Source organism: Silene latifolia, chromosome 3 (assembly GCF_048544455.1).
Source record: "Silene latifolia isolate original U9 population chromosome 3, ASM4854445v1, whole genome shotgun sequence".
Taxonomy (NCBI): Eukaryota; Viridiplantae; Streptophyta; class Magnoliopsida; order Caryophyllales; family Caryophyllaceae; genus Silene; species Silene latifolia.
The window spans coordinates 118,374,131-118,396,208 of NC_133528.1; the positions used below are offsets into that span (position 1 = coordinate 118,374,131).

Sequence of the window (22,078 nt, forward strand, 5' to 3'; positions counted from 1 at the left end):
CCAAATATGCACTAAAAAGCATGGGAACAAGGCTAATTCGGGGGCTAAATATGCGCTAATTATGGTCACATCAAATATCCCCAAACCGAACCTTTGCTCGTCCCGAGTAAAGAGGTGACAAAGACTAGGACCATTATTTAAACTAACCTAATAACATAGCCGATATGAGACAATTAGCGGGTCTCACTCTGCCCCTTCAACTCACAACAAGATAACCATGAGGTAGGATGCCTTCTTGCAAGGCAAGGTGGGTCTTGCCAAAATGGTGACACATCCAAACATTAAGCACACAAAATCAAATAATGGATGTTGGAATATGTGTCCTCCGACAATAATGCGATCACGACTGTTGATCATGATGATCACATGTTTAAGTCTCATTATAATGAATACAATTGGGAAGTAATATTGTTACTGTCAACTGGTCAACATATATCGGTAATGATTGGCTGACTAGAGTTTGACATTACTGTCGTGTGACGGTGGTGATCAGTTGACCCTCTAGGTCATACCTAAAGGGCAATACTCTTAATTGATTATTTAATTAATCGTATAACGTTACGAGTTAATTAAATTACTTGAAAATTGACGGACGATTTTGGAAGTAAAATTTACGTATCATATTGAAATGTGATTAAATGAGATACGGTCTGAGTAATCGAATTGTTTCATTACTCGGATGAAATTATTGTTTAAGGAAACAATCGGAATTGAATGAATTTTTGTAAATACGATTTATAAATTGGTAAAATATTTTGGCACAAGTAATTATGAAATTACTAAGTCGATTTTTGTATGTGACGTATTTTTATTAATACGTTGATTTTTAATATGTTAAAAATTACATAACAAATTTATATCACATATGACATGTGACATATTGACAATTGACAAAAATAATATGGAATCCATATTATAAAGTGGGCCGAAAATTAGAGGGTTGTTGAGCTAATTATATGTTGATTGTAATTAGTGGAAGACATGATGATTACACTAGTCACTAGCCATGCAAGCCTATTGTTCATTGTGAAGAACAATTTTTCCATGCATTGGCTCCCCTAAAGCCCTCCTCTTACACGGTTTTGGGAAGACAAAACCTATGATGGTTTTCTCATATTTTTACCTAATAATATACAAAATGTTTTGTATCCTCATTCATTCACTTGCTCATCCAAAAAATTAGTGTTCTAAGAGAGAATAAAAATCCTCCTCTTCTTCTCTCTAAAACCGAAATAATTAAGTGTTTTATAAATATTTTGGTTCAATTTTCTACTAGATTAATATTATACTAGTTCTTGTAATATTAATTAAATTAAGAGAAAGCCTTGGGTATAAAGCTTAGGGAGAGATCCTATACTTGGATCTTTGTTCTTCCATAAGGGAAAGCTCAAGAACAAAAGAAAAGGAGATTTCTTTTGTGCCCATTAGAACCGAAATCACAATGTAAGGATGATTTCTTCTCTATTATATTTATTTGTTTGCATGCATAAAATCCGTATTTAATTTTATGACAAATTAACTTAGACATATATGAGTATGTTTTTATGTATATGAATCTACTTTTCCTTCAATCGGTATCATGAGCCACGGTTGTTTGCATGCAAATTGGTTAAAAGTTTTTCCGAGTTATAAGAATAACAAATAAAACTTGTAAAATTTGTGTTATTATGATATATCACGAAATTATTACATGCATGTTAATATTTCTGGTCCTAAAGTGTTTTGGGATATTTTGGTTATTTTTCGGATTTTTTATTGTTCATAATTTACAATAATGGCATTTAAATGTGATTTTATGAGTAAAAATGTCATTTTTGGTCTAAAATTAGCTATACTTCGAATTTTAACTTGGTTTTTGGATATGTTGTCACATATATTATTTTGAGATAACCTGTAAATTTTCATAATTTTTGGACTTGTTATGCTCGAAAAATGAATTTTTCATTATTAAATTCGGATTTAAGTGAAAAATAGGTTAATATGAGTTAAATTTCGAATCTGGTCATAGAAAATTAATATGTTGTCACATGCAATTTTACAAGATGTGTGTAAAATAATTGGCTATAAAGAAGTCTTTTTGCATGATTTATGAATTTTTGAAGAAAAATAGCATAAACTAGGTAGTATCCCGCGCTTCGCGCGGCCTGTTTGAAACTTTTATTATCATAATTGAAGAAAATAATATAATTCAAATATGACATTTAATATTTTTTTTACAAATAAAATAAATTAATCTTTCTCAAATCTTATTTTTTTTAGGTTTAACTTCAACGTATTAAGATAAAATACATACAATTTTATTTATACGAAGAACTAATAAGTGATAATTAGTTATGCATGATCAACATTTTATAAATAATGTTATAACTAATCCAATATCCTATAAATTAAAATAAAATGTATTCGAATAATGTAACAATCAACATTAAGTTTTTAAATTGGAATTATGCTCCAAATTAGTTAATATATGTTCAAAATGATGTGAATATAATTTTATGCACTTTTCGATTTTTTTATGTAAACCGTGTGATATTTATGGCAAACATATCAGGTTCAAACTAAAACTTATTCGAATGTTTTTGTCGTGTCTTGCATGTGCTATATGTCAAACATATTTATTATAAATTTACACATTTTTTTTGAAACAACTACGGAGTATATGTAATGATGTTTAAGATTTTACCTATAAATAAAATAGGTTGAACATTATCAAATATTATTTTTTGAGGTTTAATTTAGAAATATTTAAAAAATATGAAGTAACATATAAAATATTTAACTAAAAGTAAAATCTAGTTAGCCATAATCAATGTCGTTTTATACTTGGCGTATACATATTTAATTGAAAATATTAAAGAAAAATGAAATATGTTTTCTATTTTTTCATGTCGTTTATAACACTATTGTACTTAATAATCATTATTTTTTTTATTATTCAAATACATTCGTGATCACTGTGTACATACATACTCGTTATCACATTATTTAAACTCTCTCAAAATTCCATGTGTATTTAATTTATCGCAATATAATTTTTTTTCATTTACACACTATAAAAAACTTATCTTTTAGTAGTTAGCTTTAACTTTTGTTTGTAATAAATACAATTACTCTCCCGAATATATTTTTCTTAATGAATTTAGTGGTCTAGGTTTTATAATTTTCTCAAAATGTTTTTTACGTAAATGTAAAGCAATGTGAGACACTCACTTTAATCATCTATGCATATCAAAATATTTCAATAAATATAATGAAAATTATACTCTATTGAAAACATTTTTCGCAATAAACGCAATGATTTGATTTATATTTTAGAATTTTTGGCAAAATATTTTTTTCATAAATTTAAACCATCGTAATTATTTGAAGTAATTTTATAATAACATTTATTAAATTATAATTTTATTTCACCAGCTACTTCTGGCTTTTAAATTCCTATTTATATATTTTGTTATAAAAATCTTGTTCTATGTCTTTTCATTTGTAAAATAATTGACTCGCTCCACATATGTAATACTCCCTCAGTCCCTCAATTATTTTTCATATGTCATTTTAATGAGTAATATTGTGTGTGTGTTTTCTTTATTCAATAATATTTTGTATATGTAAAGTGATATTGTATATATTATGGTGGAAGTATTATTCAAAAAAAAAATCCAATTGGTACAACATAACATAGAAAAATATAAGTGTATAAAAATAGTCCATATTACATTTTCAATGCAATTTATTGTTCGAATGTAGGCACATTGGCATCGTTTTCTCGTATATTGCATCTTTAGTTAGTGTCATAACGGTCATCAATGATCGTTTCTCTAAGTCCGGAAACATTACATATAGATCATTTTGAGATGTGTGGTCCATTATTATGTGTTCGTTCGATAGGTAGCTCGTGATCCATGGATTGAATTGATCAGATACATACTTATCATATGTTAAATTACATATTTATCCTCTATATGTACTGTATATATGTCAACCATTAGAGAACATCGACCATTAAAAACTAAGACTACACACTAAAAAATTATTATTCACAATTCTTGCTTGTGATCCATGGACTTTCATAAAACTTAAATGAGTTGTGTTTTATAATTTATAACTTTACTACTCTTATGAAGTGTAGAAGACTACTAATTATAAATTGTTATTTTAATTCTGTAAGTGTAAACAATCATTTAATTTATCTAACCGAAAATTACTACTTTTACATTTGAACAAAGTGAATGTTATGACTTTATGATTGTACATCAATATATCAATATAAAGTGAAAAAATCTAGTGTGTTTCAATTTTTTCTCAATAGAAGAGACAATCTAGCTCATTATAATGAAAATTGTTGAGAACATTTGTATTCTTTAATTTTCAAAGTACATCAATTTACTCTCTTTAATTTATAGGTTTCAAGAAGAAGTTGCATTAACTTATATGAAAAGTTTTTACACTTTCAATTTCATGTTTAGCCAGAATTGTGAATCATAAATATAACTGAAATTATTAGCAAATAAAATAATGGAGTATATAGCTAAATCACTCAATTATTTTATAATGAATGACAACGCCTTAAAGTTATAGCATCAATATTGAGTCTTATTAATATTGTTACAAAAACAATTTATAATGAATGACAACACCTTTTATTGAATAATTTTTTTTTTGGTTACATCCTTTTATTGAATAACATAAGATTAAAAATTGTTATATTGTAAAAAAAATGGAAATAGTTTAAAATTAAGGAACTTGCATTTACCTTTCTAGTGATGAACGCATAATCTATATGAACGTCAAAATCTTTTGGTTTGGTCTTCGTATTCACACAGTATATGAGCATAAAAAATCTCCTGGTTTGGTCTTCGTCAAAACAGAGACGATAAAAAAATTGCGAGGAACCATTCTTCTTTTTACAAAATGTTTCGACTTGCAATATCAAATATTTATATACAATTTCATTTGATACACCAATTACAATATAAAATGAATGTGAATCATTGCAAATAAGTACACTGCATACATACACTTCCCATATGTGACACTATTTGGTCAAATGATTTTGGCTAAATTAATTGCAAACACTTTTTTTTTAGGGAAAAATTAATTGCAAACACTTACTCCGTACATACCATCATGTTAACTGATTCAGTCATCAATTCACGCAATAATTAAGTGTTTAATTACCCCGTGTTTTTAATCCTGTTTAGTCACTTCATTTTGAATAATTAAAAACATTTACGAAAAAACACATGTATTATTCATTAATACATGAATTATATGCATGTATACAAATCATTATGTTACATTCATTTTGAATTTTGACTAAAATATACATCATTCAACTTAACCAATTAAAAGATGACAAATATATTTTTCTTAGGATTTAATAGTCTAAGTTTTATAACTTTCTCAAAATGTCTTTTTACGTAAACATAAAAATATTATGAGACACTCATTTTAATCATCTCTAAAAATCAAAATATTTCAATAAATATAATGAAAATTATACTCAATTTGAAGCATTTTTCGCAATAAACGTAATTATTTACATTTTAGGATTTTTTTCAAAATAATTTTTTAATAAATTTAGAATCAAATCACTGTAATTATTTAATGTAATTTTATAATAAAATTTAGTAATCTATAATTAATATTTTGCTGAGATTTATACCGCATTTATTATGTTTATATTTAATGTTCAACTGTAATTAATACTTGTATTTAAAGCTGGGTTGACACGTGGCGCATCTACAACGTTTCAACCCAGTTTTATATATATATATATATATATATATATATATATATATAAGATAGTGACATTATTAGTGGAAAATTAATAAAACATAATCTATGACTTAGGAAAAACGTCTAATGTTGCATTTTATTATATTTTTCAGATCTAAAATTGAAAAGTTAGTGAAAATAATTTTTCCATGTTTTTATGATTATTTTATTAAAAATCGATAAACCGCAACATTGTTTTTCCGGAAAAATTTCGAAATTTTTAACCTAAGATTTTGAACATTATGAGTGTCATGGAATTTTTCCAGAATGTTCATGAGTTTAAATTTCAAATTTTGAATTTATTTGAAATTTTGTGATTTATTTGAAGTTTAATAGCTTATTTTTGTAATTTTTGGTCCATTTATGAACAATTTTGTAAAGGAAGAATTGACGGGAATAATCTGACCTTTATGACATCTTCCAAGAATAATCCCACCTTTCAATAATCCGAAAATACTCCCATCTTTTGACCTCATCTTCTCTAAACAATCCCTCCATAAAAATGACTTGTTATAGTAGGTAATGTGAGTGTCTTCAAATTGTTATTTAGTTATTTTACTTCACATAACCATTTCTCTCTCCTTCATGATAAACAAATATTATAAGACAAAATATCTACAACTTAACATGTTCATTGTCTAATGTACCGATGCAAGTAATTTATGAACAATGAATATACGGTAGTGATGATAAAATCTAAACATATGCAAAATTGAATGTAATTGCTGCACGGAGGTAGCATAGTATTGACTGAATACACCCAATTTAGACAAGAAACGGAGTGAACAAAGGACGCAATAACTAGTTTCTATGGTTAGCAAAATTTCCCCCCGCTTTTGCATTAATTCAAGTGTGAGATCAACACTTTTTGAGTACTTTTTCCTGTGAATGAAGGAGTATGGTGAAATAGGATTTTAATGGCAATATGTACAACTTATTTAACAATGAAGGAGTATGGTGAAATAAGATTTTAATTGATCGGAAGTTTTTGCTTATGTTAACAATTGAAGAGTATGGTGATTTAATTCACCTATGTCGCTTTTGATTGAAATTTTTTATTACTTGATTTTGGCCGATGAAATGAGTTCATTAATGGTGTTCTTTTATCGTTCATCTTTTCTGAAGTTTGTTTAGATTAATTTATGTGGGTTTAGAGAGTGGGAGATGAAGGAATGAAATAATTATAAAAATAAGTAAGAGACTTGAAACCTTTTAATCAGGTAATAGGTAAAAGAGAGTGTTTAGAGAAGACGCGGTTAAAAGGTGAGATTATTTTCGGATTATTGAAAGGTCGGATTGTTCTTGGAAGATGACACAAAGGTCGGATTATTCCCGACAATTCTTCCTTTTGTAAATAAGGGTTAATTATGGTCAAATTATTAGTGAAGACTAAATTTTGAGTCCTAAGAGGTTAGGGTAATTAACTTATGCATAAATATGAGTTTATGTATTTTTGTGATTATAAAATGTTGAAATCACGCAAATCCGTAAAAACCGAGTAATATACGATATTGGCTATTTAAAGGCGATTTAGCATAAAATTGAGCATGTTCATACATATTATAATGCTGCATTTTCTTTATGATTGTCATAATTTTAATTTATGTAATTTTTGAATTATGTAATTTTACTTAGTATGGCCTTAGATTTTAATTGGTATTTCCCGAAATGTACACTACAACAAATTGTCACTTGCGCCACGAATTATGCCACGGGAATTTATAATTCGTGGCTAAATTCTGCTTAGCCACGGGAAAAATGTATTCATTATTTTGGAAAAAAATTTATGCCACGGGATAACTTTTCCCGTGGCAAAAAGTCACTTGCGCCACGAAATAGGCTACACCCGTGGCAAATAATCATTTTAGCCACAAACTATGTCACACCCGTAACGAAATTTTGATTAGCCATGAATTGTTCCGTGGCCAAAAATGTTTTAGCCACGAACGAACAAACTCCCGTGGCGAGTATCTTTTCCGACTTAAATTAAGATATTTTCATGTTAAGGCAAACTTAAAATCTAAAAGAAATTTAATCAATATAAATAATTTGAAAATGCATTTAAATATAAAATTTTGCAAACACTTTGATTAATTTAATTAATATTTTTTTGTTATTTTATTTATTTTAATAAGAAATTTTAAAATTTTATAAACTTATATGCAAGCAAAGAAAATTTTATCGTCTAAATTTTTTTATTCTTTTAGAAATCACATTTACGTTTTGCAGGAATTTAAGAAATTTGTTTTAATATATAATTCTATTTGTTAGAGGCGTGAATTTCTTTTAATTTTTTAATTAAAACATTAAAATCTTGAATAACAATCTTAAATGATCGTATCACTTTTAAATACATAGCATATAAAATTCATTAAATAAGTTATTTATCATCTATCTTTGATAAATCAAAAATTAACATATTGTCAAATTGGTTCACTCAAAATTTGCTTTACAACTTTATTTGTAAGATATTTATAGAAAAAATTGAATTTGATTTAAAATTTAACTTGATGAGAAAAAAAAGTTTGGGAAAATTTTTTTTTGGAGTGAAAAAAAAAACAACAATTAGATTGCAAAATTGATTAAATAAATAAGTGCGCTGAGAAATGAAAGAAAAAAAAATGATCTCCCACAAATCAATTAGGAAAAAAACATATCGGAAAAATTATCAATATAAAAAGTTCAAGGGTTAATTGATAAACATTACCAATATAAGGACCCTTTTCCATAATCAGTATCAACATAATCAATAATTAGTAATCAATACCAAAATATTAACTTTTTTCTGCGATAGGTACTAAGTCGTTTGAAAATCTAATCTCAACCTACTCGAAAAAGTCCCAAAAGCCATCATTCAAGGCAAAATCTTCACTCACCCACTTCCAAATTTCCTCTCTTAGATGAAAACATCTTTAAAGTAGGAAAAACATTAGAGTAAGAAGGCGACTTGGTACCTATCGTAGAAAAAAGTTAATATTTTGGTAGTGATTACTAATTATTGATTATGTTGGTATTGATTATGAAAAAGATGACTAAAGTTGGTAGTTTTTATCAATTTACCCAAAATTCAATAAGGAGAAATTTTTTTTATTGAAGATGAGCACATCATGGGGAAAATATAGAAATTATAATAATTTAAAGTCACATGTGCAAATAATGTGAAAAATTTGAGGAAAAAAATGATAAATCATAACAAAGAAAAATCAGTTTAAGAAAATAAGCGATTCGGTTGTACGACAGTGTTTTTCGTGTTTTTTTTTTTAGTAAAAGTGACTACGTTTTGGTTAATAGTGACCAATGGGGGGAGACCTTAAGTTATACAAAGTGGTCATTATTTTACCAAAAAATGGTTAATTTTCATATCGTATGTACGAAGGTCGTACATTAGCATTTGCGTAAAAAAATATACGAAAAAATGAATACAAGAGAAGTGAAAATAAGAATGTCGATAAACTAAAGAAATTAAATTTTTTTAGGAAAACACAATTAAGTTTACTTTGTAGAGAAAATGCTTTTGCTAACTTCGGTAAAAAAATGACGTCAAAATCATTAGTCGGGAGGGTAACATCGAAAATTTGATTGTTTTGGCCACAATAATGTTTTTCCCGCAAAAATTCGCAAATCATGTAACATTTTTGTAATTAAATAGTACTAAAGGTAAATTTTGAAAGGAAAAAAAATAAACTTAAAAGGATTCAAAGTACTAATCATATCAACAAAGTTAACTTTCAGTTTCGGTAGCACATCAAAAGAACTCTATAGTTAAGCGTGCTCAGGTGAGAGTAGTGTTGGGATGGGTGACCTCCTGGGAAGCCTCTTTGATGCGCGCGAATGCATAACCGGTAAAACCAAAGAACGTTTAAACGAATCGAGTTAACTAGAGAAACGAGTACTGAGATTGTCACTATTCGATATATGATAAAATATCGATCGTGAAAAAAAGATTATTTAACATTTTAGTTATTTAATTTTCATATATATTTTTTGTCACGAGAATTATTTTTTCGCCACGGGAATTATTTTTTGGCCACGGGAGTTATTAGCCACGAGAGAATCCGTGGCCAAAAATATAATAATAGCCACATTCTTGTTTTTCCCGTGGCTATCTCTTTGCCACGGCCACTTGCGTCACGAAAGGTATTCCCGTGGCCAAATAATTTAGCCACGGAAATTTAACACTTGCGCCACGAATTTAGCCGTGACCCAAGTGCTTATTTGTAGTAGTGGTATGGGAATATCGATTCGGTTGTAATTTTTATTGTGATCTCGTATCACCGTTTTGTAATTTAATAGATTTATTTTATTTTAATTACATATGTATAATAGGAAATTATGTAATTTATTATGTAATTTTATTCATTCCGGAGTTCCCAAAGACGGATTTCTTCAAGAATGGCGATACATAAAGACGGTGTTACCTCGAGATGCGTGTCACAACCGAAGTTCAAGGGACCAATGGAGTTGGTTTCCGAATTTGTAATAGCTAAAGAGTTTTTCTATTTTAGGAAAGGCCATACTAGGATTTATTTACTTTTATGCTTGCATTTTATTTTATGTCACATGCATTGCTAAATCGCCATAACTAAACATGCATTGTCATTTTATCGAGTTTATCGACCGTGCCAATTACAATTATCGTAGTTCACCGCTTTAGTTCACTTAAAACGTGATAGATAATAAATTGACATGACCTCTCGCTAAAATAAACAATTGAGACTTAGCCTTACCAAAGAGTAGAAACCATGAAAACCTATTTCGTGAGGGAGTGCGCTCGGCCACACCGGGGTACAAACCTTGTTACGTAGGGGAAGTGGGTGATGAATGTTAATCCACCGAATTCATGTTGATAAGGGATGTATCGGCCACACCGTGCCCAAGTTAATGTGGGTTTGGATCATGGACACATTTATTCGAAATTTGGATTGAACTCAACAAAAGTATTTGATAAGGGATGTATCGGCCCCACCGTGCCCTTGTCGATGTGTTTTGGGCTAAAGATAAATGTTAATGTAATTTTATCGACCAAGAGTTCTAAAAGTAGAATCGATTAAAGAGTTAATCCACCGAGTTATATTGATAAGGGATGTATCGGCCCCACCGTGCCCAAGTTAATATGAATTTGGATCTTGGAATCATTTATCATAGTTGGGTAGAGGTCACTATGTAAATGCTATACTTGTTTACAAGTATTAATATAACGATGGATGTTTTGTTTTCCACCATTCCGTTATCATATTGTTCTATTTCTTTACCACAATTCCTATACGATATCATTTCGAGTTTGATTCAAATCTCCTTATAACATCGTAACTAAAGACAAATATGAATTTGCTTCTAAAACCTCAAATGAACCATTGCTAAGGATCTCTTGTAAAGAGTATAGATTAAAGTTATTCATTATCAAACAGGTTTTTGATTCTTGACTAACACATCTACTTACAATGGATTGTTTTTCATATACTTAAATGAATTAAGTACCTTGAAGCGATAAATTGTTTTGGTGATTAGATTTTCAGAATTCGTAATTGACCAAAATAACGCAACCACTTCAATGAAAGTTTTAAGACTAAACGAACAAATGAAGAGAAATCTTCATGAATTCAATTTTGCTTCTCAAAGCAAAGACTCATTGAAACGAGTGGGAGCATTCTCTTAAACCGTTAAGATGAGAACGAGGTTCAAGAAGTAAAGATGATAATGGAATTGATACAAGGTAATGTTAAAAGTAAAGTTATTGAGAAATGACGATACTAAACCTATCAATCCCGACCAATAAAGTTTCCATTGTCTTAAATGTTAGACACGAGAAAGGAAACTACCCCAAATTATTGAAGAATCAACAAGTTAGTTGTGGGACATCTAATGGGACCTTCTTCGTTAAATGTTTATTTGATTAAACATAAATTTTGCTAGTATTACTTCGTCAATATTAGAAACCGGTGGTGGTTTTCGTCATTGTGTTCGTTACATAAGATGATTAGAATATGACGACTAGCATCAATAATGTCGAGAGATAGAGTAATTGTGTACTCAATCTAGTTTTTGGATTTAAAGTTGTACTTAATTATGACTATTAAGTGCATAAACTCTAAATAAGAATATAAACTTGTTAAGATACAAAAGAGGTTTTCACTTTTGTGACCCTATACACCACGATTTGATGTATGGCTAGCCCATCATCAAGGTGAATATATTCTAAACCAAACTAGAATGATATATCATGTAGATGATGTAAGACTCAAATTGGTAACCCAAGATTAAACCTCAAATTTTGGAATGATAAACGCAAGGAGTTATCGAGTACTCTTGAAACCATTAGATTGTTAATGGTATATGCGTATCTTGTATTCAAAGCAAGATGTCTCGTGCCTTTTTGGTTGAAAAGGAGATCGAGGTTGTAAATCATTGATCCATAATAGGTTGATCATTTTCTTTTACCAACGATTTAAGTTGACGCTTATGTATTAACTTAATAAGGTAAATAAAAAAAAAAAAAAAATCTTTGAAGAAGTTTAAAGAGTTCAAGGAATCACGATTTAGTCGTGATGGGATTATCAAAGTGAAGACTTTTGATATAAGCCAAAAGAATTGTGATATAGTATCACAAGTTAATCTCTCTTAACACGCATTATGGAATAATGTGTGATTGGATAAGAATTCAAACGCTATTCAATATGGTTTGGACTTCGATCAAGTTACTTTAAGTTACTTGATCCCTTGGGGATTTTATCATTTTGTCTAAATTATTTTCCACTAAATCATATGAGATATGAAATGGTAAGGGTACCATATTTGTAAGTTTTCACAAGTAACAAATGCTCATTTTTCCCTTTCTATTATCACGACAACAACGGGTTTGCGGCTCGTGAAGCTGTCTTTCTAAAATACAAGTTTATTTCTAGAAGACAGAGTGGGAGAAATTATTCAAGAGCCACAAAGAATGTTATGTCGCAAGAAACTAGTCTTTCTTGGCTACATGAGACGTTTTGTGTAAGATGTTGTTTCTTTAAAACCTAGGAGGTTAAATTCGTCACTTGTTAAAAATGATGAATTCATGCTACTTTTAAGAAAGTAAAGAGCTTATAACTTACAAAATAAAATTGTTTGATTCAAAATTGATTACTTCTAGAAAGTAATGAACATATGACTTACATAAGAGTGTTTAAGTCACAACTCAATATAAGGCTTAGAGCCATGAAAATCCGAAATAAAAGGGCTTGATTAGTTGCAAAGGGTTTTGCACTAATAAAGAGAGATTTCAAGGTTTGATTGGTTGCAAAGGGTTTTGCACCAATTGAAATGCTTAAGTCTATTTGGATCTTCTTAGGGATTGTGTTTCATTATTATGAAATACATAGCGAGTGAATCTAAAACACACTTCTTCAATAGAAGGAATGTATTCAATACATGTCATGAGTTTTATAGATTCTTGCAATCCTAAGATAATGTGAAACTTAAGAGAGGATCTTAAGTAAGACATCAATGAGTTGGAATCAACATTTTGATCATGTGAAAAACATTTCTTGATAAGTCGAGAGGTTGTGTTTATACATGGAGTTTAGTGGGAGTTACGGAATTTTTAATTAGTCCGATATGTGGATGACATATTGATCATTGAAAATGATTTAAGACTTTTGGAGTATTATAATACATCTTGAATATCCGGATTTATGAAGATAAATCCACATGATATTAGAGTCAATAAGAAGTCTTATGTTGATAAGATTCATGACTAGTTCAATTAATTTGAACATATTTGATTGATTCCATTTGCTTCCGCTGCCGGATCAATTAAATGAATAATGATGTATAACACTTCATATGCTTTGAGTATGATGAATTGTTTTCAAAATCGAATTTAAGTAATCCTTGCCAAGAAAGCCATAAAGATTACCCTTAAGTGCATGCAGAAGCATTAAGGAAGTGAAGCAAAGTGTTTATGATGCAATTTTGTGTAAGGGTGTTACACAAGTGACAATTGACAATTGAGGTTGCGCATGGTTTCCGACAAAACCATAATCAAAACACATTAGGATGGTTAAGATACCATTGTGGCTATGTTAATTAAGAAGTAGATTTTCTAGAATCGTTCTGGACAATAAAGAACAATAAGAGATATTTATAACGGAAATTGAGTACACTTGCAATCATGAGATGTGCAAGAGGATGAGTCCCACACACCGTGAAAACAGTGGGAGCTATTCTTAGGCTAGAGGACCTATGTCTTGATTGGATCTCGACACGTACTCAGAAAGTTTTGTGATGCAAATGTATACATTACAAAGGAAAACGAGTATGTAGTAAGGTTGAGTAAGGTACAAGAAATTGATAAAACCTACTAACCAAAGCCTTCTCAAAGGCTAAACATGATGAGTCATGCCATTTCAACTGAATTGAAATGAACAACTACATACAAGATCAAATTAGATTATAGATTATGAAATAGTAATCAAGCATTGACTATTCATATGTGATAATCGCATTTGTCGTTCGAGTTTTACTTTAAAACTCTTTTATTATACCTTGTTACATCCAAACGGGTTGTAGAGACAATTGAACCCCGTTAAAGTGAACACGGATTAGCATGGTATTCGCCCATAGTCACTTGTATGAGGTGACGTCTCGAAGTGACTAGAGTGTGATGCGATTGATGGCAAGTTCAAATGCCATAGAGTCATGTGAGATGACTAGTCGATCACATAGGCAGACTGTTAGGAACTTTTTGTCGGGCCTTATGACCGCTTATAGAGTTCTGGCAAATTTATATAGCCTGGTCGTGGCGAGAGCTGCTATAGTATTCAAATGAGTCGATTCTTTTGACTAAAGACTATTCACCTAAGATGGCACAGTTTCAGATTAACTTTGATTTGTGTTACTACGACCTTCGTAAATGGGGTCAAATGGGCATATTTTGGGTTATGATGGTGGTGGCTAGTCGAAGGGAATAAGTGCGATAGGAATTGTCCATCCCCTTGTCAGGGTTAAAACAATATCTCGGGGCCACTCGAGGAGTAATGAATTGGAAATGCGTGGCCACGCTCGGAAAGTATCCGAGTGGATAAATCCGGTCAATCGTTATTTTCCGGATCGAGGAAACCACTCTCGATATGATCACTTGCAAGTACGACCGAAAGACACCTTGCATTGAGTGGGAGATAGTAATAGGACAAGAGAATTGGTGACGCACACTTGTCGAGGACAAGTGGGAGATTGTTGGAATATGTGTCCTCCGACAATAATGCGATCACGATTGTTGATCATGATGATCACATGTTTAAGTCTCATTATAAAGAATACAATTGGGAAGTAATATTGTTACTGTCAACTGGTCAACATATATCGGTAATGATTGGCTGACTAGAGTTTGACATTACTGTCGTGTGACGGTGGTGATCAGTTGACCCCCTAGGTCATACCTAAAGGGCAATACTCTTAATTGATTATTTAATTAATCGTATAACGTTACGAGTTAATTAAATTACTTGAAAATTGACGGACGATTTTGGAAGTAAAATTTACGTATCATATTGAAATGTGATTAAATGAGATACGGTCTGAGTAATCGAATTGTTTCATTACTCGGATGAAATTATTGTTTAAGGAAACAATCGGAATTGAATGAATTTTTGTAAATACGATTTATAAATTGGTAAAATATTTTGGCACAAGTAATTATGAAATTACTAAGTCGATTTTTGTATGTGACGTATTTTTATTAATACGTTGATTTTTAATATGTTAAAAATTACATAACAAATTTATATCACATATGACATGTGACATATTGACAATTGACAAAAATAATATGGAATCCATATTATAAAGTGGGCCGAAAATTAGAGGGTTGTTGAGCTAATTATATGTTGATTGTAATTAGTGGAAGACATGATGATTACACTAGTCACTAGCCATGCAAGCCTATTGTTCATTGTGAAGAACAATTTTTCCATGCATTGGCTCCCTTAAAGCCCTCCTCTTACACGGTTTTGGGAAGACAAAACCTATGATGGTTTTCTCATATTTTTACCTAATAATATACAAAATGTTTTGTATCCTCATTCATTCACTTGCTCATCCAAAAAATTAGTGTTCTAAGAGAGAATAAAAATCCTCCTCTTCTTCTCTCTAAAACCGAAATAATTAAGTGTTTTATAAATATTTTGGTTCAATTTTCTACTAGATTAATATTATACTAGTTCTTGTAATATTAATTAAATTAAGAGAAAGCCTTGGGTATAAAGCTTAGGGAGAGATCCTATACTTGGATCTTTGTTCTTCCATAAGGGAAAGCTCAAGAACAAAAGAAAAGGAGATTTCTTTTGTGCCCATTAGAACCGAAATCACAATGTAAGGATGATTTCTTCTCTATTATATTTATTTGTTTGCATGCATAAAATCCGTATTTAATTTTATGACAAATTAACTTAGACATATATGAGTATGTTTTTATGTATATGAATCTACTTTTCCTTCAATGGATGCATCTACAAAAGGAATATCCACTTCCTCATCAAGTGGCGGAGGCAACTAAGAGAGAACAAATTTAAGAGCATATAATCCTTTACAAATACTAGTTCAACAAATTACTAAGGTTAAGAGGATGGCACTAAATCACCTCCAAATGGTGTTAAACTAGACTACTTTCGTCCTCAATTTCCAAATGCTTTCGTCAAGAGCGATCGGATGGTGGTGGAATGATGATCCCTATGATGCTAGTAGCATATGGCATGACACGTCTCGAATTCTCTACAAAAGTAAAGGTCATGGATCGTCCCAAGCTCGACAAAGTGGCTTGACAAAAGGCTTTTTGGGAATGAAATGCTCAAATCTTTATAAACAAAGGGTGGATATGACTAGTATTCAAAATTGTCCTCATTTAACTTTCACATTTCAAAAATTTAAGATGGGGTTTGTCCCTTCCGGGCTAGTGTCCTTTGCTTTCGCCAACCGCTTATTAGGCAACCGGTTAACCTCTAGACAATAGCTTTTCGGGGTGATAGTCACTCTGTCTCTGGGCGGTCGAATTCACAACCGTGTGGGGGCCCAATTCAATGGATCTCTCTCCAAAGCACATCGAAGTGGTACGCCTCCATCAAAACAACTAAAATTTCTCAACATTTCAACATTTCATAACATTTGAGGTTTCCTTGGCAATAAATTACTTCCACATGACAAAATTTTCGAAATGAGCACTTCAAGCTTATTGATAGAAAAGTATTTTTGGGTTGCCTTACCACAAGGTCAATCAAGGTCACCTAGACAAGTTAACCAAGTCCACATCGCATCACGGGGTTGGATAGGTGACTCACATGCAAACCCTTGACTAGGCTTTGGGTCATGGGTCAAAAGACACTAGTATGACACAACCTAGGGTGTTTTACAACCATTCTAGTAGGCAAAGTCTTAAGTTGAAAAAGTATTTGTAATGGCTTAGTTGCTCTTTTCAAAGTTCTCAATTAGGCACTTTTCAAAGTATTTCATCTAAATACAACTATATGCCATGATGCAACTATTATATACATCCTAATGCAAGTGATTCTATCAATTAATATGACATATATACTAAATGCAAGTCCTAAGTTCACATTGTTATACCGCATCAATCAAAATAAAGCCACATAGTCATTAACATAAAGAGGAAAAAGGAGATTGGAAAGATCATACCATGCGGTCTTCATGATCCTCATGTCTCGGATGTGGCGTAGTCAATCAATGTGAACAAGGATAGAACAAACACAATATATACAACAATATATACACTACCAAAGAAATAAACATGTTTTTGGGTTTTCAATTTTCAAATTTTTATGGTTTTTTCGAAATTTTTCAATTTTTTTGGATTTTTGAATAAAAGTTAAGTTAGAATTCCCCATCCCCACACTAATATGGGCATTGTCCTCAATGGCCAAAATGATGGGAAATTATGCAAACATGATGCATGATTTCTACACTAAATGCAAGCTTACACTAATCTATGCTACATGATGCATGGTTTTTGTTTATGACGGAGAGGATAATTTAGATTACCTCCCGTTGTGTATGCATTAACTTCTCCAAACCGATCTAGACATTATTGCTAATGTCCAAGGATGGGTATAGTTCATGCACACACTATGCAATGCATGAAATTAATTTTGTCATTTTGGATTTTGAAAGGTGGGAACAATAAAATGAGAACACCTCAATGGGGCCGAGGTGTGAGTCCTCAATGGTGCTAGGACTACTCCAACAATGATCAAGATTAATAAAAAGAACAAAGAGAGAAATAGACAAACCTCAAGAGGGTAGGAGCCTCTAAAGCTTGCTAATCTTCCATCATATCATCATTATCATCACCTTCCTCACTAGAAGTGGTCTTATCACCACTTTCTTCTTCACCTTGCTCATCATCCTCTTCTCCTTCTTCACTAGCTTCTTCATCAATGTTATCATCAACCTCTTCATTACCGACAACCTCATTATCACCCGGAACAACCCTAGATGCACTCGGAAAGAAGACTTCCCTATCCGCCCAACTAGGCAAAGGACATGAAGGGTCAAGTAGTCCTTGCCTAGCTAAATGTAAGAGGAGTGGATATTGGGCTAAGTAAGCATTTTTTCGATCCTCGAAAGCTTGCTTGTGCATTTCTTGCATGAGAAGAGTCAAATAATCGTTTCTTGCTTCAACGCCTTCGGGCTTGAACTCTTGATACTCGAAAGGGTAGGTTGGTGTGACAATGGAAGAGGAGGGCATTTCAATTTCACCCTTTTGTTGTCGGATAATATACTCGGCCTCTTTTGAAAGGGGAAGTAGATAGTTGGTCCGGTGGACACTCAATCGACAAATCTTTGAAGGCAAAGTGAAAGATCTAGCCTCACTAGTGAGCCATCCATACTTGGTGTCAAGAGGGTTATGGGTAACCCACTTGTACTTGTATATCATAGTATTAATATTAATGAGATGGCCACCCTCTTTCGCCTCATACTTGTTATCTTTGTTGAAGTTTGGATCAAAGTATTTAGCTAGGATAGTGACTAGGCCTCCATTCACAATAACGATGGTGCCTTTCTTCCCACAATTAATATTTAACCATCTATCCACCAAAAGCCTTAGAGAGTTAAAAGGCTTGGTGAATTCCCTTCCAACGTTCAAAGCCGACTCAAGAAGAACAAAACCGAGTTTGGTGAAATGGTTGGTGTCTTTTTTGCAATGATGGTGTTCCCTACGACCTTGTGCCACACTCTAATGCCCGGATGGTGGACTAATAGAGCGCGACTAGCATGAAAGTCTTCAAATTTCCTTCCGGAAATTGCCTCCCAAAGAGGGTTGGGGTCATACTTGCCAACATTCTTAAAATAACTCGGTGAATCACTAAGACCCAAAGCTTTACCCATTTCCTCAAAGGAGATGCGCCTACTAACATTAGCTAGACGAAACTCGATGGTCTCCATGGTCTCAACCTTGTTAACTTTCAAAGAACTCAAAAATTCTAAGGTAAGGGAGGGGTATGTCAATTATTTTGATTCAAACAATTTCTCCAACCCCATGACTTTGAAAAATGCTCTAGTTTGCTCAAGGACACCCAACATTTCTAAGGTATCTTCACAAATAAACTTGGTGGATAGGAATGATTTTCTAGCAAACTTAGCAAAAGTGTCCCTATGGGATTTGGAAATGAAAATTACCTCCGGATAATTCGAAAGTTGAGCAATTTCCGGAGTAGAGGATGTTGTTGCTTCCATGGGAGGTTGTTGTTGTCGCACTTCCATGTTTGGGTTAGCTACCACCATAGCCAATGCTTTCTTTGCTTGAAGAGTCTTTTGTCTTGATGAGATTGCCTTTGCCTTTGGTGCCTTTGCCTTTGTTGCTCCCTTAGTCCTTGCCATTGATGAATAAACCAAGAAAAGAGAGAACATCTTCAATTTCTAGTGCACCCAAATCGATTTAAAGATGAAAGGCTTTGCCTTTATGAATTCAAAAATCGACTCAAAGGTTGAAGATTTTGTGCTTGGTTTTGATTTTTGTTGAAAGAGGAGTGATTGATTTGTTGTTAAAAGGATGTTTTGATTTGATTTTGGTGAATATTGTTGAGGAATCTTGTTTTTGTAATGGAGAGGATGAGGGTTTTGAGGGTTATGAGTAGTGTTATGAATGAAGGAATGAAGAAATGAATGTGGGAGGGGGTTTATAAAACTCGAAAAAATTGAACTGCAGGGGCAAGACGGGCGGATTCTGCTCGGGACGCCCGGATTTGGCCTGTTCTGGGTTGGGAAAAACTCGCCTAAAGACGGGCGTCTTTCAGTGAAGACGCTCGGATTTGCAAACACGGGACGGGCGTCTTCTACAGAAGACGGGCGGATTCCTTCACAGGGATTTTTCTTGTTTTCTTCAGCCAAGAAGACGGGCGTCTTCCTTTCAGGACGGGCGGATTTTTAAAGACGGGCGGATTTGAATGCAGGACGCTCGGATTTGCTGACAGTCAAAAATTTCAAAAATTCAGCTCATGGTGGACGGGCGTCTTCTACCCAATATGCCCGGATTGCCTGAAGACGGGCGGATTCTCCTGAATCCGCTCGGATTCGACCCTTTTGTACCCGGATTCAGTTCCATCCGCGTACTTTGCCAATCCCTTGTCATTTTTCCATTCTTCTTCATATCTCGTGTCCTTCATTGTGGGGGCACTACTAAGGCATGGATAGCCTAGGCATTTGCCATCCCCACACTAAGCTAAAGCACTACACATTAATTGAAATTATTAGTCCCTCCCTCACTTCTCTCAAACATGATAATTATCTTGATCAAAGTATAAAAATCCAAAAATAACAAAAATGCAATACTAGAATTGAAATGCAAGTTAGGGAGTTAGAAATATTTACAAATGGTGGTTTAGGGAGGACTCCACCAAACTCTCATTCTTGATGAGATGTCAAGGGGGCATGTTCAAGGCGTTGTTGATGTTGCTGAACACCTTGAAAAAGTAATCAAAAGCTTGTTCATTATCATGATAGAGGTCTTCAATAGACCTTGGCCCTTGTTGTCGGTCTTGATCGATGGCATTACCAATGTAGGGATTAAAAATCCCTTCAAATTTGTCGTCCCAAAGACCACATACTTCATTAAGTTGATCATTGAAAATCTCTTGATTTGATGGAGACAACTTTCCCATTTCCTTTTCTTGGCCAATAAGGCCATCTTCTTCAATGCTTGTCTTTGATGAGCTTTGCAAGCTCTCTTTGTCACAATTCACTTGCTCTTTGAATGGAGCATCTTCAATTTTCTTCTTCCATTGGAGTTCCGACTTTTTCCTTTCATCCTTCCGACTATAATGATCGATCATGAAACACGGTTCATGTAAACGGGGAGCTCTCATAGTCTTGTCAAGATTAAAAGTTATACTCTCATCTCCCAATCTAGAGTGAGCTCTCCATGTTTTACATCAATCACCGCACCCGCGGTGTGTAAGAAGGGTCTTCCTAGAATGATTGGAATGTTGGAATCTTCCTCCATATCAACAATGACAAAGTCCACCGGGATGAAAAACTTCCCAATTCGAACGGGGACATCTTCCCATATCCCTAATGGTGTCTTCGTCGATCTATCGACCATTTGGAGTATGATATTAGTGCACTTAAGCTCTCCCATCCCCAACCTTTTACTCACCGAGTACGACATAACACTCACACTAGCCCCTAGATCACATAAGGCTTTGTTTATTGTGGTGTCGCCAATGGTACACGGTATTGAGAAGCTTCCCGGATCCTTTAGTTTTGGAGGTGAACTCCCTTGAAGTATTGCACTACTCACCTTAGTGAAGGCGATAGTCTCAAGTTTCCGGATCGACTTCTTCTTTGTGATGATGTCTTTCATGTATTTCGCATAGGCCGGCACGTGATTGATTAATTCCGTGAAAGGAATTGAGACTTCCAAATTCTTCACAATTTCCATAAACTTTCCAAGTTGGTCATCAAATTTGGGCTTGGCTTGACGACTTGGAAAAGGAAGTCTAATCACAATGGGCTCCTTCTCCTTGACCTTGTCTTCATTTTTCTTTGAAATTTCTTCTTTTGATGATTCTCCATCTTTGGAGTTTTGCACAATTTCTTCCTTATTACTAGCTTCCACAACTTCATCCTCAACTTGCTTCTTCGGTGCTTCATACCTTGTACCACTTCTCAAGTGAATGTCACTAACCGTTTCATGTCTTGGGGGATTACTTTGAGGTGGTAATTGCCCCTTTTGTCTTTGTGAGCTTGAAGATACTAGTTGAGTCAATTGGGTTTCCAACATCTTGGTGTGAGCTAGAATGTTGTTGATGGTGGTTTC

General features: G+C 32.7%; 1 long non-coding RNA gene across 1 annotated transcript in view; it reads right to left on the reverse strand.

Annotated features, from left to right (window-relative positions):
• Positions 1-22,078, reverse strand: part of LOC141646247 (uncharacterized) — a 69,420-nt gene that overhangs the window by 27,689 nt on the left and 19,653 nt on the right. The window lies entirely within an intron of this gene.